The 18,948-nt window shown below is 38.9% G+C and overlaps 1 long non-coding RNA gene across 1 annotated transcript in view; it reads left to right on the forward strand.

The window, feature by feature from the left end:
• Positions 1-18,158, forward strand: part of LOC118356531 — a 37,247-nt gene extending 19,089 nt beyond the window's left edge. Inside the window, exon 3 of the long non-coding RNA XR_004819830.1 lies at positions 17,788-18,158. This is a non-coding gene — a long non-coding RNA (uncharacterized LOC118356531). The remainder of the gene's footprint in view (positions 1-17,787) is intronic.
• Positions 18,159-18,948: the final 790 nt, after the last annotated feature.

An 18,948-nucleotide genomic window follows, 5' to 3' on the forward strand; every position in this document is an offset into this window, starting at 1 on the left:
TCTTCTCTGCTGATTCAGGTGCCTTTTAATTCTTTTTGTTGTCTGATTGCTGTGGCTAGGACTTCTAATACTATGTTGAATAGCAGTGGTGATAGTGGACATCCCTGCCACGTTCCTGACTTTAGGGGGAAAGCTCTCAGTTTTTCCCCATTGAGAATGACATTCGCTGTCGGTTTTTCATAGATGGCTTTCACAATATTGAGGTATGTATCCTCTATCCCTATACTCTGAAGAGTTTTGATCAAGAAAGGATGCTGTACTTTGTCAAATGCTTTTTCTGCATCTATTGAGAGGATCATATGGTCTATTACAAAGCTGTCATCATCAAGACAGTATGGTACTGGCACAAAAACAGACACATCGATCAATGGAACAGAATCGAGAGCCCAGAAATGGACCCTCAACTCTATGGTCAACTCATCTTCGACAAAGCAGGAAAGAATGTCCAATGGAAAAAAGACAGTCTCTTCAACAAATGGTGTCGGGAAAATTGGACAGCCACATGCAGAAGAATGAAACTGGACCATTTCCTTACACCACACACAACAGTAGACTCAAAATGGTTGAAAGACCTAAATGTGACACAGGAGTCCATCAGAATCCTAAAGGAGAACACAGGCAGCAACCTCTTCGACCTCAGCCGCAGCAACTTCTTCCTAGAAACATCGCCAAAGACAAGGGAAGCAAGGTCAAAAATGAACTATTGGGACTTCATCAAGATAAAAAACTTTTGCATAGCAAAAGAAACAGTCCACAAAACCAAAAGACAACCGACAGAATGGGAGAAGATATTTGCAAATGACCTATCAGATAAAGGGCTAGTATCCAAAATCTATAAAGAACTTATCAAACTCAACACCCAAAGAACAAATGACCCAATCAAGAAATGGGCAGAAGACATGAGCAGATATTTCTGCAAAGAAGACATCCAAATGGCCAACAGACACATGAAAAAGTGCTCCACGTCGCTTGGCATCAGGGAAATCCAAATCAAAACCTCAATGAGATACCACCTCACACCCGTCAGAATGGCTAGAATTAACAAGTCAGGAAATGACAGATGTTGGCGGGGAGGCGGAGAAAGGGGAACCCTCCTACACTGTTGGTGGGGATGCAAGCTGGTGCAGCCACTCTGGAAAACAGTATGGAAGTTCCTCAAAAAGTTAAAAATAGAGCTACCCTATGACCCAGCAATTGCACTACTGGGTATTTACCCCAAAGATACAAATGTAGGGATCCGAAGGGGTACGTGCACCCACCCCGATGTTTATAGCAGCAATGTCCACTATAGCTAAACTGGAAAGAGCCAAGATGTCCGTCGACAGATGAATGGATAAAGAAGATGTGGTATATATATGCAATGGAATATTAAGTGGCCATCAAAAGGAATGAAATCTTGCCATTTGCAATGACGTGGATGGAATTGGAGGGTATTATGCTGAATGAAATAAGTCAAACAGAGAAAGACATGTATCATATGATCTCACTGATATGAGGAATTCTTCATCTCAGGAAACAAACTGAGAGTTGCTGGAGTGGTGGGGGGTGGGAGGGATGGGGTGGCTGGGTGATAGACGTTGGGGAGGGTATGTGCTATGGGGAGCGCTGTGAATTGTGTAAGACTGTTGAATCACAGACCTGTACCTCTGAAACAAATAATACATTATATGTTAAAAAAAAAAAGAAGAAGATAGCAGGAAGGGAAAAATGAAGGGGGGAAATCGGAGGGGGAGACGAACCATGAGGGACTATGGACTCTGGGAAACAAACAGGGTTCTAGAGGGGAGGGGGCTGGGGGGATGGGTTAGCCTGGTGATGGGTATTAAAGAGGACACGTACTGAATGGAGCACTGGGTGTTATACACAAACAATGAATCATGGAACACTACATCAAAAACTAATGATGTATGGTGATTAACATAACATAATAAAATAAAATAAATAAAATAAAATAAAAACAAATAAGAGTATTGATTTGGTTTTTCAGGATATATTTAGTCATCTTGTATATTTTTTCTTTATTTTTTCTCCTGATGCAAGTTGGTAGTCAAGATAAAATTGTGAAGCTTTCTAAAGTGACTAAATTATTGCCAGCTACTAGACAACTGCAATTGCCTTTTCAATTTCAAACCTTAGAAACAGCTTTTCCAGAGCACACCTTCTCATTAACTCAGTTTGCTTCAAATTTGGTGTGTTCCATGAACAAAATCAAATAATTGGTGATAGTTATACTATTGAGAGCATAAAATCTAGGTTCCTGACTGGGAGAATATTTACATATTAGAAGAAAATATTTGCAAATTATATATCTGATGAAAGTCTTATACTTGAATATATAAAGAACTCTTACAACTCAATAATAAGACTAATAATTAAAAATGAGGAAAAGATTTGGATATTTCACCAAAGAGGACATATAACTGGCTAATAAGTATATGAAAATATGCTCAATATCATTAGTCATTAGGGCAATGCAAATAAAAAGCAAAATGAGACACTACCCTGCATCCACAAGAATGGCTACAATCAGCAACAGACAGTAAAAAGTGTTAGGGCCGGAACACCTGGGTGGCTCAGTCGTTAAGTGTCTGCCTTCGGCTCAGGTCATGATCCCAGGGTCCTGGGATCAAGCCCCACATCAGGCTCCCTGCTCAGCGGGAAGCCTGCTTCTCCCTCTCCCACTCCCCCTGCTTGTGTTCCCTCTCTCGCTGTCTCTCTCTCTGTCAAATAAATAAATAAAAATCTTGAAAAAAAAAAGTGTTAGGGCCAATATAGAGAAATGATAACCTAATACAGATGAGCAGATTAAATGGTACAGCAACTTCGGAAGAATTTTATTCAGCAATAAAAAGGAACAAACGACTGATAGATGCTGCAACATTGATGAACCTCAAAAACACTTTGCGAAGGGAAAGCAGCCAAACAGCGAAGACTACATATTGTGCAAGAATTGGCAAATCTATAGAGGTAGAAATGAGATAGCAGTTGCCACGGGCTGGGAGTAGGGATGAAGATTGACTAATAGTGGGATTAACTGAAAGGAGGGCTCCTCTTGGGGTGGTGGGAATGTCCTAAAATTGGATTTTGGTGATGGTTACACACTGTAAATTTACTAAAAAAATTTAATTGCACACTTAAGTGAATTTTATGATATAAAATCATATCTCAATAAAGCTGTTAAAAATGTTTTGGGGGCACCTGGGTGGCTCAGTCGTTAAGTCTCTGCCTTTGGCTCAGGCCCTGATCCCAGGATCCTCGGATCGAGCCCCGCATTGGGCTCCCTGCTCGGCGGGAAGCCTGCTTCTCCCTCTCCCACTCCCCCTGCTTGTGTTCCCTCTCTTGCTGTGTGTCTCTCTCTCTGTCAAATAAATAAAATCTTTAAAAAATGTTTTAAAAATTTAGGTTATAGGTATTCTTTCTGATATTTTATCCTGACCTTTTTTCTTACTTACCAAACTTAAATTTGAGAATGTGTTTGCATATCTTATTTTTTTTTAAGATTTTATTTATTTATTTGTCAGAGAGAGAGAGAGAGAGAGAGCACAAGCCGGGGTAGCCGCAGGCAGAGGGAGAAGCAGGCTCCCCGCTGAGCAGGGAGCCCGATGTGGGACTCGATCCCAGGACCCTGGGATCATGACCTGAGCTGAAGGCAGGCACTTAACCGACTGAGCTGCCCAGTCGTCTCACATACCTTATTTTTAAATTAAGGAATATGTGTTCATTGATGAAAATTCAGAAAACATATGCAGGAAATGTATAATTCTGTTCCCTAAACACTGTCGATATTTCGGTTGACACCTTTTGTAAAGGGCCTCCATCATAGCCTCATATTCATAGCTGTCCATTAGATTTTGGATAGTTTTTCCATAGTTGGGGAATGTGATGGCTTACAACCTATCTGGGGGCACCTGGGTGGCTGTTGGTTGAGCATCGGACTCTTGATTTTGGCTCAGGTCATGATCTCAGGGTGGTGAGATTGTGCCCCAGTCGGGCTCCTCCCCCTACCCCCCTCAAAAAACAAGACAAAACAAAACCCACCTAAATTATTATCTTTGCTTACTAGGAATTACATGCTCATTTTGGGTAAGGTTCTGAGGGATGTAGGGGCAGTCATGAGAGAATAATATGAAAGGCCTAGGGAATTCAAAATGTGTAAGTTTCTTCTAGCTGAACTTGACAGTTTAAAGAAAGAGAAGAGCTTGTATCAAGGCAAAAGCAGAAATTTGTGAAATTTCTATGATTTTATACAAAGAATCTCTTATCACTTGCTGGTACTGGGCTGAGATAGATAAAACAAAACTCAAATTTTGATTCTTAGGCTGATGTATAAAAAACATTGGTTTACTAAATATTTTACATAAAAGTTTTATTTGACTTGGGTGGGAGTATGATCCCCAGAATTGGAATGGAGACATGTAGGATGCAGATAACTCAGTACCCCAAACCCCACAGAGCCTTCCTTCCTCTCCTAGTTGATGAAGCTGTTCATTCCTTGAAGACTCTGTAACAACCTTGCTGGGAGTGTTAACTTTAAAAAGAGAGACAATTCCTTTTGGCTTCTTAGCTAACTGCCTCTGATTATTGCCACACCTAAACTAGAATTAGAATCCAGTTGGCAAATTGTGAATTTACTAGTGTATGTTGGCAATTTATCACAATAGATTCAGTGAGTGCTATACCAAGGAAAGCAGAACAAAACACTAGATCAGTCTGAAATCATTATTTAGGAAGGACTTAGAAGGAGATTCTGATTTGATTGTGCTAGCTGAAGATGCTAGAAGTGGTTTGTTCAGCTGGACTCAATAAGGGGGCAGGATAGAGGAGGTTGAGATGCTAGAAGTTTCTTGGTATTATACTGGTGAAGGAATCAAAAAAACAAGAAGATAGAAATTTTGTAGTGGATTTGTTATGCATTACCCATTCTTTCATTCAGTTCACAACCGATACTTTATACTTAGAGCTTGTGCCATAATCTCCTCTCGTAGTGTGTGAGATATATAGGCAGTGAACCAACTGCTCAGTTTAACATGTAGTTAAAGCTGAAAATGATTAGCAATAATCCAGTGCTCATTTCCTGACCCTTTCCAGACACAAAATAACATACTCTTTCCAAAGACAGAATGCAGGGTGCTCAATGATTTGATGAAGTGTGTTTCATCTGTGACTAGAGACAACTTAACGCCCACTGGCCTTGGAAGGTGGTGGGAAAAGTATTCGATGCTACTTTGCCCTTGCTGGCCACATGAGGTACCAGTCAGTTGTGGTTGTGTATTAAGCCTCAACCTGCAAGATGCACAAAACTGTCAGGTCCCAGTTGGTGGGATCAGAGGGGAAATTATAGTTTAGGTCAGTGATTTTCAACTGGGGGTGATTTTGCCCACCAGAGGATATTTGGCAATGTCTTGCAGACATTTTTGGTTGTTGTAAATGGGAGGGTGCTACTGGCCTGGAGAACATGGATGCTGCTAAACATCCCACAATGCCCAGAATAGCCCCCTCTTCCCCAACAAAGAATTATCCAGCCCCAAATATCAATAGTCCTAAGGTTGAGAAACCCTGGGTTAGGTATATATAAAATATGTACAGGAAAAAGAGGCTGACCAGCCTTGCTGTGTTATATATAGAGCAGAGGTTGGCAAATATTTCCTTTAAAGGGCCAGAGAGTAAATATTTTAGGCTTTGTGGATCATCTGGTGTCTGTTTCAACCAAGACAGCACTCATAAATGAAAGAGTCTGTGCTCCAATAAAACTTTATTTACATAAACAGGTCATGAGCTGGATTTGGGCCACAGGTAGTAATTTGCTAACCCCTGAGAGATAAGCTTGAATATTATACAGTACTTTTGTCATTTATTGTATGATGCTAAGAAACAACTATTTTACTGTTTAATAATGCTTTTTTATTTTGCAATAAACCCTCTTAGTTCCAATGAGCTTAAAAACATTAAGTGCATGATTATTAATGACAAATGAACTACTGAATTTCCATTTGTCAAGAAAGTTGATCATGGGCATATAATTTGCACAAAATTTTTCGAGACTCATACCATTCACCTTAGGAGCCAAAATAATATAATTGACTGTATAAAATCCTGGGACATAAACCTGTGGGATACATAAATATCTATTTTGAATCTTAGTACTTTATTTAAGAAGCCTGGGTCTGAAGATATCAGTTTAACATGTACATCTTCAGAAGATGTATTTATGTATCACTCTGTAAGACATGACTTTTCATTTAGATCAAATAATCATTTTACTAAATTAATGTCATTCATTATTATTCTAAGTTTTCATGTACACATATTAAAAATGAAATGATACATGTTATTGTGCTAGCTCCATTAGTAGAAGAACTGCAAAAAGAATTAAGTGAGATCAGTTTTATATCAGTGATAGTGGAAGCTTCAAATGGAAAACCTGTTCCTAACAATGATGGTTCAATTTTGTTTTCACTCAATTCATGGAATCAAAGTAAATTTTTAGAAGTTCATTCTGTCACAGGGAAAAATCTAAGATTATTACTAATTAAATTGAAAATTCAGTGAAAAAGTTCAACTTTGAAGATACAGTTGTCTTGTGATAAATACAGAAATACTATTTTGTAAAGTTCAGCATCATAGTAAAAACAACGTTTTTTACTACTTGAAGATGCCTGGGGAGCAGAAGTATATTTGGAATTGGTTGACATGCACAAATGATTCCAAACTGAGTCAAAAAGATATGCTATTATAACAACCAAAATTAAAAAGGCAGTTGTCAACATTTACAAAGACTTAATAACACATATATACATTGTGGCACCTGGGTGGCTCTGTTGGTTAAGCTCCTGCCTTCAGCTCAGGTCATGATCTCAGGGTCCTGGGATGAAGCCCCACATCGGGCTCCATGCTCATTATGAAGTCTGCTTGTCCCTCGCCTTCTGCCCCTCCCCCAACTCATGCATCCTCCCTCTCTCTCTCCCAAATAAATAAAATCTTTAAAACACACACACACATTAACTGAATTAAGAAACCTTGGTGATAAATTTCTTGAACAAAATATTTTAACATGGCAGTACATGGGTTCTCTCAAGCTAAGGAAAATGCATGTAGGAAAGACAGAAAAAATTTTAAATTAAAATAAGCTTTAGTGGGGTGCCTGGGTGGCTCAGTTGGTTAAGCGTCTGCCTTCGGCTCAGGTCATGATCCCAGGGCCCTGGGATCGAGCCCCATGTCAGGCTCCCTGCTCAGCGGGGGGCCTGCTTCTCCTTCTCCTTCTGCCTGCCTATCTGTCTGCTTGTGATCTCTCTGTCTCTCTGTCAGATAAATAAATAAATAAATAAATAAATAAATAAATAAATAAATAAATAAATCTTTAAAAAATAAAATAAGCTTTAGTTATATTACAATTTTCAAATTTATATTTTGGCCTCCTTCTCTAGAAGGTCATAGTGGGCAACACCAAAATAATATTTCTGTGAGAGGGAAATATTTATTCTGGCAACAGTTACACAAACTGAAAAGTCAATTTCTCTGCATTTCCATCTTCTGACTATTATTGTGTATATCTTGCTAGTACAGTTGCTTTCCTATGATTTGTGCAAGTCACCCTAATCTTTTAACTTTTATATGTGTAAAATATGTACCACAAAATGACACTCTTCAGTATTTATTCTAGGCCTCTTGCTGACCCTCCCAGAAAGCTCTTAGACTTTTAAGAAATACAGTGAGATACAGAACAGGTGACTAATGAGGAGATAAATGGATGGTCCCTCTCTGCTGCTCAGAGCTGTTTTTGGGTTGAATTTAATAAAGGAATCACTGAAAAGGTCATTAAGCTCCAAGTACAGCCAATTAAGAAGCCAAGAAGAGGAAAAGGGCCTTCTCTGCCCTCCACGGCTCTGCCCTGTGTTCTTTCTGGTAGACGTTTGTTGTTTTCAGCTGCCCAGTATCAGCTGCCACTTTCCAAGAGTTCTCCTATTTTATTTTGGGGAATATTTCTCTTTCGTTAGGGTGGTCTTGGTGTAACATAATGCCAGATTCTTGCTTCCCCATTTGGAAACCGAAGGCATTCAGTCCTTACTTGCCTTGCCCACTTTTAAGAGCCAGGATGGAGAAGTTGACCTGAACTTGGCTAACATATTGTCTCTCCTAAGACTTCGAATCTTGAGCAATTGAGGCACAAAAACTATTAGAGGTAATGCACTAATTAGTCACTTCTTGCTTGGAGTTGATGGTTTTTGATTCTGTGCCCTAGGCCTGTAGAGTGACCTTGATTTCTGCAGACCCCCAAGCATGACTTTTTAACCTTCTGCCTTCAGTTAGGTAGAACTTGTTTCAGATACTTGTAAACAGGGAACCCTAAATGGCACATCCTCCTTCTACATCTACCCCAAGTAAATTACTCTACAACTTCCCCGCCCTTCTTTACTCTGAGGAGGTCATTTCTTACTCAAGGTAATTTGCACTAAGGTATTAAGGACTTGATGTGTTAACTCTTCCTAGGAGTTTTAGGATGGTGAAAGGATCTCAGGGAGAAGGCAGTAGACAAGCCTTGAAGATTAAATGTTCAGACATTTGGTTCTCATAAGACTAGTGTGAAATGCTACTGTTTATTGAATACTTGGCTATGTGTGTGTCATTGTACTAGGTAAGCACTTTGAAAAAATCCCCATGGCAACACTTGGAAGAAGGTATTATTATATCCATTTTATAGATGTGAATTAAGAGGCTTAGAACAGTAAAAGAATTTGTTCAAGTTTACCCAGCTAATATTTGGGGGATCCAGAATTTGAATCTATGCTGTTTGACTTCAAAATCATTTTCTTAACCACTAGCATGTACTGCTTCTCTGTGTGATGGGTATTGTCTTGGGAAAAAAGAATTTTGCTCTTTCAGTCATTCTCTATGTGTGCTTTACCAACCTCTGTGTGGAACTGGCCAAGCTCATGCACCCAAGTATAACATGCCAACATGGAGGCTGACATTTTTTTCCCTGCATGAAGCTGCAGAGGTTAGTTGGGCCAGGACAGCGGTGTTGTTCCACAGTTGTTTCTATCAGGACTGAGCTATTACTTTAGTACATTCCCGAGGTATAATTTACATACAGCAAAATGCAAGGGTCTTATATATATATAGTTTGGAGAACTGTAACAAATGTATATATCATGTAACTATCACCCAGCTCAAGATGCAGAACATTTCCATCTCCCAGAAACATCTTTTACTCTCCTTTGTAGTCAATTCCCCCACTCACAGAGACAACCAGTTTTTAAATTACCATCAGTTTTCTTGTTCTCAAATGCCATATAAATGGAATCGTATATCCAGTCTTTTATGTAAGGCTCCTTTCATCAACCTAATGTGTTTTTTGTAGCTTAATCCGTATTGTTGGATGCATCTTAATGAGTTCCTTTTATCGCTCATAGTTATATGAGTATACCATGGAGTTTTTTGTTTATTCATTCGCCTGTTGATGGACATTTGGGATATTTTCAGTGGATGGCTAGTTTGAATAAAGCTGCTCTGATCATTCTTGTATAAGTCTTTCTATGAATTTATGCATTAATTTCTTTTGGCTAATATATATTTAGAAATGGAATTGCTGATCATGAAGAAGGACTATAATACTTTTTAAAAGAAATAAGAAGGATGTAAAATTCTGCATTCCTATCAGCAATGTTGGAGAGTTCCAGTTGCTCCACATCTTTACCCACACTCAGTGTTTTCGGTATTTTTTATTCTGGTGGGTATATAGTTTTATCTCATTGTAGTTTTAATTTCTATTTCCGTGATGGCTAATGATGCTGAGCACCTTTTACTATGCTTACTGGCAATTTGGATATCTTTTGTGAAGTGTCTGTTCAAGTCTTTAGTTGCTTTTTTATTATTGTTGACTAACCACGAAAGCATATGACACCACACTTGACCAACACCACAGACAATCTGTATTTTGTACACATGCCAGCATAACCATGAGCTCAGTGATGTTCAATATTTACCCAAAGCTAAGTTGAGAGAGGTCATATTTATAAGGATTGCCTTGCATAAGATGTTCCTGTCTACTTTTCCAGGCCAGAGGTTTTCAACTGGCAGTGGTAGGCCAACAGCAAAAGTATTTTGTTCAGCTAGTATTTTAACTGATATAGTTGTTAATATATTAAAAATCAGGAGATAACTACCTACAAATCTGACTTTGTGGCCTCTTAAACAATTGGAAAATCTGGAAACATTGGGCTTACTTTTTCCTCTTGGCAACATCAGCTAAAGCTGAGTAGTGGCTGTCCTCTTAGATTATGCATGTGCATCTTAGTTTAGCACAGGTTCAATCCCCCACTTCTTATTGACTTATTCCCAATCTGCTTCACTCTCAACTGCTTTAGTATTTCCTAATAAGTGTTATGAATTAGATAACTCAGTACATCACCCTCTTAACTCTACAAATGCACAGATTTGTGACTCAATGGCAAGAGACCTTATGCATTTTATATATTTAATTTTATTCCAGATTTAATCTTTTCCCTGTCCTTATCTTTCTTTATCTTGAATTCCTCATTAAGGTATCTTGTTGTAGAAAATTTATTTAAATATTTTTTTTTGGAGCAAAGCAATGTAGTCTGCCTCTGCATATCTATTAGGAATGATTTCTAAGAAAGTAAAGCCAGCCATTAGCTATAGACCTTAAGTAACTCATTCTCTTCTCCATTTCAAAGAGGATGGTCAAGGGGAAAGAGGTGGTAGTAAAAAAAAAAAAAAGAAAAAAGAAAAAGGTCCTCCCAACATTTGACATGGGTAAGAAGTATCTCAGCAGGCCCTAGGCCTAGAGATCCTGAAGAAAATAAGACCCCTGGGGTAAACAAGAGTTTAGATGTGCACATAATGTATGCACATCTGGTCTAATCATATTACAAAATATGTCATTCTCTCACTGTACACCTATCAGAATGGCTGAAATTCAAAATAATGATATCACCAAATGCTAGTGAGGATACAAAGGAAACTGGATCACTTATACATTGCTGAAGGGAATGTATGGTACAGCTGCTTTGGAAAAAGTATGACAGTTTCTTATAAAACTAAACATTGTGCTTACCGTACAACCCACCAATTTCACTTTTGTGTGTTATCCCAGAGAAATGAAAATTCATTTTCACACAAAAGCCATACACGGATGTTCATCTAGCTTTATTCATAATATCTCTAAGCAGAAAAAAACCCAATTGTTCTTTATTGAGTGGATGCTTAAATAGCTCTGGGACATCATCCATATCATGAAATACTGCTCAGCTATAAAAAGGACTGAGCTATTGATATGCACAACAACTTGGATGGCTTTCCAGGGAATAATGCTGAGTAAAAAAAAATAAAAATAAAAAAGGTAGTCTCAAAAGTTTACATACTGTATGATTTCATTTATATAACATTCTTGAAATGCAAAAATCGGAGATGGAGAACAGATTAATGGTTGCCAGGAATTGGGGGTTGTGGTAGTGATGGGAGGGGGATTGCTATGAAGGGTTCTCCAGAGATCCTTGTGATGGAATTCTTTTGGATCTTGTCTGTGATGGTCATCACATGAAACTACATGTGATAAAATTGCCTAGAACTAAACACACACACAACTATGTATAAAACTGGTGAAACCTTAATAAAATTGGTAAATTGTATCAATGTCAATTTCCTGGTTGTGATATTGTTACTTGTTAGGTAAGATGTTACCACCACTAGGGGAAACTAGATGAAGAGTATATGTGATCTCTCTGTATTATTTCTTACAATTTCATGCAAATCTATAATTACTTCAAGATAAAAAGTTAAAAACATACCATTATTTATACAAAAGTATTCATTAAAAACTTAGCTTCAAGCAGTGCATTTACTACCACAGAAAAAAAGGATTTAGGTAATTATATATGATTCCATATGACTATATATCAGTCGTTATTTCCCCTGTCAGTTTGGCAAAGAACCTCTTTCAGTTACTGTGGCTGTGTAACAAATTACCCAAAACCTGGTGGCTTAAAATAATGACACTTATTTTGCTCACAAATCTGCAGTTTGAGGAAGATTCAGTGTGGACAGCTCATCTTCCTCATTCTGACATCAATTTCGGGGGCAATACTTGAAGACTGGGGGCAGCAATCATTTGAAAACTCACTCATAGTTTTAGTGATTAATGCTAGTTGGTTGGTGTTGAGATCATAGCTGGAAATATCAACTAGAACATTTACACATGACCTCTCCATGTCAGTTGGGCTTCCTCAACATGGAGACTGAGTTGATGACAAGAATCTCCAGAGAGGGGCGCCTGGGTGGCTCAGTCGGTTAAGCATCCCACTCTTGATTTTGGCTCAGGTCATGATCTCAGGGTCCTGAGATCAAGCCCCACTCAGTGGGGAGTCTGCTTGAGGATTCGCTCTCTCTCTCCCTCTGCCCCTCCCCCTGCTCATGCTCTGTCTCTCTTTCTCTCTAAAATAGATAAATAAATCTTTAAGGAGAGAGAATCTCCAGAGAGATAGAGAGCTTGATGGAAATTCAATAACCTTTATGATCTAGCTTCAGAAGCTATGCAGCATCACATCTGCCATAATCACAGTCCTGCCCGGATTTAAGGGGGGTTGAATATAAATCACATCTCTTGTTGGAGGAGTTTCAATGTCACAGTATAAGATGAACATGCTGGAAGGGATATATTGGCCATCTTTGAAAAATACAATTTAATATGGGGCCTGACACAGAGTAAATGCTCAATGCACATTTTTAATGAATGGAAGGAGGGAGGGTGACTAACCAAATATATACTATCTTTTCTCTCCTCGCAGTACCTTTGCCCTCTTCTCTGTCCTGCTAGACAGATACCTTCATCTCTATTTGTTAGAGACTCCGAAATCTGTTAACCCTTCTGCCTTCTCCCCGAGTATAGTGACTAGTATGGTGGCTTTGCACTGTCACTTTGCTAGGCTGCACTACATATTTCAGAAATCCCTTTCCTATATGTTCCTGGTTATGGTGAGCCAAAAGAGAGATTCTTCTATGAGATTTGGAGGGAAGAAGGGAACAGCAGCCACTCTGGAGCTCACACACTTTGTCACAGATCTGCTAATTTCCCTCACTGGCGTGAGACAGCTGCTGGGCTTTCAGCTGCTCCACCCTCCCCTAATTCTTCCTTCAGCTGCTTCTATTCCTGGGCTAGCTGTGTGGGCTTAGCTCTGTGATGAAGGATCCCCAGCTTCAACAGAACAACCATTCCATGAAGGTTAGAGACACGAACTGACAGTTTTTCAGCCCCTCCTGTGGGTTTGTGGGTTTCAGCTCATTCTTGCTTTCCCTCACTGCATATCCATCTTCCCTTCCCCCACAGCCTGCTCTGTGGACTTTAAGCTCCAGCATCAGAAGCAAAGACAACAATCTTACAGAGACTACTTAACTAGCTTCCACAGTTGTGTAAGGTCAAATCCCTGTAACAAATCCCTTTTTTGCATGCACTCGTGTGTGTGTGTGTGTGTGTGTGTGTGTGTGTGTGTGTGTGTGTGTGTAGTATGTAGTGGTTTTGTTTCTCTGATTGAACTCTATAGGTTACAAAATTTGGCATTAGAAGTCCCCAGTTCAAATATGCAAGTTCTTATGAGTTAACTTGTAAATCGTGTATTGAGGTATAACTGACATACATATTGATTAATTTTTCATTCAACATCCATCAAGTATTACACCGAGTATCTTCCATACCTCTATTCATCTAGTCTTTTTATTTTCAATACAGACTACTTCTTCAAAAGTATGACTAAGTATGATTTAACTTTTGATATTTTTGAAACCTGATAGAGAAAATAAATTTGGGGCAAAACCTAGACCCCATTTTTCCATGGGGGAAAATGTTTCCAGAGATAAAAGCATCTATGGCTTATCAGGAATAAGTTTGTTTATTTGGGCACTCTTCAAGACAAAACGGAATGTTGGGATTTCAAGCTATGGGAGAGATGTTAGGGGTGGGGGTCTTAGGTAGGTTTCTTATGGGGAACATTTCTGTACATCCATTTGTTTACCTTTCACGGATGCTGTGTCTTTATGTAGTACCTCCTAAGGAGCTGGAGAGAAGAAAAGAGAATGAGAGAACAAAGAGCCTCTTCATGCACATACCCCCACCCATTCCTGGGGTTGGGTATTCCGTATTCTTTTGCTCAGAGGAAGGGGTATTGAATTGGTTAGGTAATTTGTACAAAGTGGTCGCCATCAACAATCTTGCGATAGTCTTAACTGACAAGGGCTACTTAGCTGCTTTTAAACTGCATAAATCACCATTCAAAATCTGTTGCACAGAGGGAAACATTACTGTGACTCATTTTTCCTTGAAGATGGATAAGCATCAGCTCATACATTTTTAGAGCGCTCACATTTCTGTGTAGATATATCTGTTTTGCAATTTAAATATTTCATCTTTGAGTGACACTGAAAGGCTGCAGTATTCTAATGCCACTGGATGTGTGAGACCCCTAGATTTTGGTTAATTATGTATAATGTTTAGAGTACCTGGAAGTTATTTTCATGATGTCTATATTTTGAAAGATTTACAGCATATCACTTTGCAGAGACTCTTTGAGTCTTTACACATCAAAGCATTGCAATGAAGAAAGATATATACCTGAGTTTTATCTAAATTAGACCAAAGAACTCTATAGACATAACTACACAACTGGTACACACTTGGATGACTGTCCCAGTTAATATATTGAAATACTTCTTTATAGGTGGGTGAAAAGGTGTTGCTGTGAGCTCCACAAGCCCCCCTATCCACCACCCCAGTAACCTCTGTCCATCCGCTAGGAGCCACACACCATTCCTTGATCCAACAAATAAAGAGCTATTGTCCTCCACAGCAGGGTGCCTTCAGGACCCTAACCCAGCACTCAGGGGAGTCTACAGTCTGGTGCCTTAGGTATATACAGCTATTAAATATTTCTAATATCTCTTCTGCACACAGATGAAATGGCGAGAGGGCTGGCATGGAAGCTGGGAAATTTAAGTTGGAGTCCTTGCTTAACTTCCCTGGGCCTCCATCTCCCCCACTTATAAAATGGGATGTTTGGACAAGATTAAATCTAATGACCCTTTGAGTTCTATTCTGGGATTCCATGATTTAGAAACATCTGAAATTTTTCCATTTTCACCTTGGAGGTTTGATATCTTGCAGAGGGAAAAGAATGGCTAAAAGGAGATGGGGGCGCTTGTTCTAAAAGGCTGGCCAGGGAGTGGGGTTGCCAGGAAAGAAGTCAGTGGAAACAAAACAGGGAACATTGCATGAAATCCCTGCACAACCATGCTGAGAAAACCATTTGCAATTCTGATTCTCAAACCTCTCCAAAAAATTCATGTCAGAGCTGAACAGTGCCCAGAGAAGGGGAGCTAAAATGACTGGGAAAACAGGGGGTCCCTCTACTGAAGGCAGCTTAAAAGATTTCTTATTCTTCCGCCTAGAAAGGCAAAGTTGCATAAGAGGTAGAGTCAAAGACTATACATTTGTGAAAGACACGGAAGGACAAACATCAACTTATTCATCAAACCTTATAAGCAGCTCTTGAAGATTGAAAGGACTAAATTTAGAGGCCTCTCCCCTCTGTACCCCTGATCAGGGTGTGAAGTAGGGCTGATGAGTTTATGAAACTCGTTACCCCCAAGAAGTACTATGAGCAATTTATACTGATTCTAATAGGATAGGTGTTATTTCATGGTGGCAAATCTATAACCTATGCAGGAACACTGATGTTCAGGGCACATCAGGGAAGGCAATTCTGACCTCTTTCTAATCTAGTATGGTCACTGTCAAAGAAAGAATGTAGGCCCAGATGATACCTAGGTATGCTTTCAAAAGGAATTCTTAATCTCAGGAAACAAACTGAGGGTTGCTGGAGTGGTGGGGGGTGGGAGGGATGGGGTGGCTGGGTGATAGACGTTGGGGAGGGTATGTGCTATGGTGAGCGCTGTGAATTGTGCAAGACTGTTGAAACACAGATCTGTACCTCTGAAACAAATAATGCAATATATGTTAAGAAAAAAAAAAGAAGATAGCAGGAGGGGAAGAATGAAGGGGGGGGAAATCGGAGGGGGAGACGAACCATGAGAGACGATGGACTCTGAAAAACAAACTGAGGGTTCTAGAGGGGAGGGGGCTGGGGGATGGGTTAGCCTGGTGATGGGTATTAAGTAGGGCACATTCTGCGTGGAGCACTGGGTGTTATGCACAAACAATGAATCATGGAACACTACATCAAAAACTAATGATGTAATGTATGGTGATTAACATAACAATAAAAAATTTAAAGAAAAAAAGGACAGTTCACTTTTATCATTTTTCTCTTTTTTATTTTTCTTTGTTATTAATATTTTATACATGTAATGAATGGATACTTCCAAAAAGAAAATTCAGACAGTTCAGAAGACTATGAAGTGAAAAGTAAAATTTTCCCCTGACAACATACTACCTCCTCAGAGGTAACCACACGAATAGGTGCCTGTCCATTTCTCCTTGTAAAAAATATATGTATGATTCTATGCATTATGGCTTACTTAATAGAATACCTTTCTGTATCAGCACGTATAAATTTACTTAAATCTTTTTAGTGGTTGTGTATCATTCCATTGTGTGAATAAGCCGTAATTTATTTAACCTACTGACAAATATTTAAATTCTTCCATCATTTGCCACATTTGCAATGTTACAATGAATATCTTGGTATCTCCCATATATCTTATACCTTGGTTCACTTGTTCGTTGGGGTGCTCCTATGCAATAACTTTCTGGAAAAAGTACTGCTACATTAAATTATATCACATGATATGTTTTGATAAAGTGACCAAATTTGTCCTCCAGGTTATACTCTAACCAGCTGTTTATGAATGTTTTACATTCCCTACACTATCACGATACGACATTTCTTACAATTCCATGCTTTTATGCATCTTCTCCCAGCTAAATAGAAAAGTATTCAGTTAAATTTATCCCTACTCTCCTAAGAGCACAGATGTTATGAGGATAGCAAAGTGATATAAATAAGCTTGGGGACTTGGAGAAATGCCATGTAACGATATCTCTACTGGCCAAATAGATTAAATTATGAAGAATTTTCTGATGAATTTAATTTCCACATTCCCAAACTGGGTATTTAATATGAATCTTATTTTAAGATGTACTTTATTATATATTTCATTCACAGAAAAAGTATACCCTAGCAAGTATAAAGAATAAACACCTGTGTAGAATCTTCTTTCTTTGTGGCAATGAGAGGTTGGATTGAATAGAATAATGGCAGTTTTCATTTCCATTGACCTGATCATCATAGAGATCACACAATCTCCCCCTTTATTTAATCCTTCTTTGCCTAATCCTTTCCCTACCTGTATTCAGTAAAGTATAAGTGATTAATAGAGCATATTCATTTTAATTTTCTGACTGTTTTGAAAGAGTTAATTTCAATGAATGTGGTGGGTTTGTTTAAATTCAAAAGCTAAGGGGTTAAGGTGTTATGTATCCCAGGATTATGTGCACATTACTAAGAAACAAGGCCTTATATCCAAGGAATAAATCCCGAGTTGTGAATCTTGCAGCATTCAAAAGCAGATGGGAATGTATATGATAAAGTGGGCCTGGAGGGAGACCTAGGCGAAGGTATGTGTGTGTTGGGGAGGTGGGGCAGTGATCCATATGCTTCTGAAATACACCTGCTGTTCCTGGGTATGCAAATTGATGAAAAAAATGCCAGGGCTGTGATGCTGGCTGATGGTAAGAAATAGTTTTTTCTCTCCTTCTCCTAGGCCTGCAGCATACAGACCCCAAGACTGTTATAAGCAGGGAGATAACCTGGATGCTCCATACCTGAGCCAGTTCTCTCTCTACTCGACCCTAACTGCATCCTCCTACACCACAGAAACATAGGCCTTTGTGTGTCTGATCAAGAAGGAGGTGTTTTTTAAGCAGGAATGCAGAGTCTAGGGTGGAAATTTCAGCAAGCTTATGGCTCTGGGCATTGGTGTGCTACTCCCTGGCACTTTGGTTTTTATTACCATGGCTACACTTCCCACACCCTGCGACCATGGGCATTCACTGGTTTCATGTTGCTTTTTCATTTGAACACCATACAGCATTTTTTTAAGCCCCAGTAGTCAGAGGCATTTGTTTGCAGAACCTAATTCCCATACAAAATAAATAAATAAATAAAAATCACTTCCTCTTTTGCAAGGCTGCCAATTTGTTTTCTTCAAGGGGCAATTATGTCACTGCCAAAACCACACTGATAAATAATCTCCCTGTGTTTGAATTTTAAAATGAAGCCCTCCAGAGGGTTAGGCTCAGAAAGGACCAGTGGTAGCTTACTTTGCTGGACTGAAGCTCAATTTAAAATTCACATCTTAATAAAGAGAACTTCTTTCTTTCTATTTTGGACTAAAAGAGAGAAAATAATGATGAAAGGGAATTAAGACCTACCTCAGTAATTAGGGAGTCCCATTGGATTAGACTTACTAATGGAAACCCAATTAAAACACATTTTTGAACAGTTTTGTTAGAACTGGTAAACACCCCAGAGCTAGTCCTAGAATGTCAGCTTTTTTTTTCTTTTAAGTTTACAATTATATTTGTGTTGTATGTTGCATACCAATTAGGAGTAGAGGAAACCAGTGTCTATTAATCAATTTTTAGGTAATGCACAGGTCCCTAGCACTTTAGAGCCAGATATGGTTTCATAATCCCCTTGTAGTTCACATGTCATGGCCCATCCTTTTATTAGAGAAGCCTGTCATTAATAAAAGAATCTACATTGCTTCATTTGTGTCTGCAGATCTGAAAATGCTGTACTTAGTAAGTTCACAGCCTCATTGCCAACAGGCAGGCACCTGCCAGGTTGAGAGGGTATAGCCATCTGGAACAGCATAGAACAGGGTGAGGAAAGATTTTTCAATTTGCAAAGAAAGAAATTA

Source organism: Zalophus californianus, chromosome X, assembly GCF_009762305.2.
Source record: "Zalophus californianus isolate mZalCal1 chromosome X, mZalCal1.pri.v2, whole genome shotgun sequence".
Classification (NCBI taxonomy): Eukaryota; Metazoa; Chordata; class Mammalia; order Carnivora; family Otariidae; genus Zalophus; species Zalophus californianus.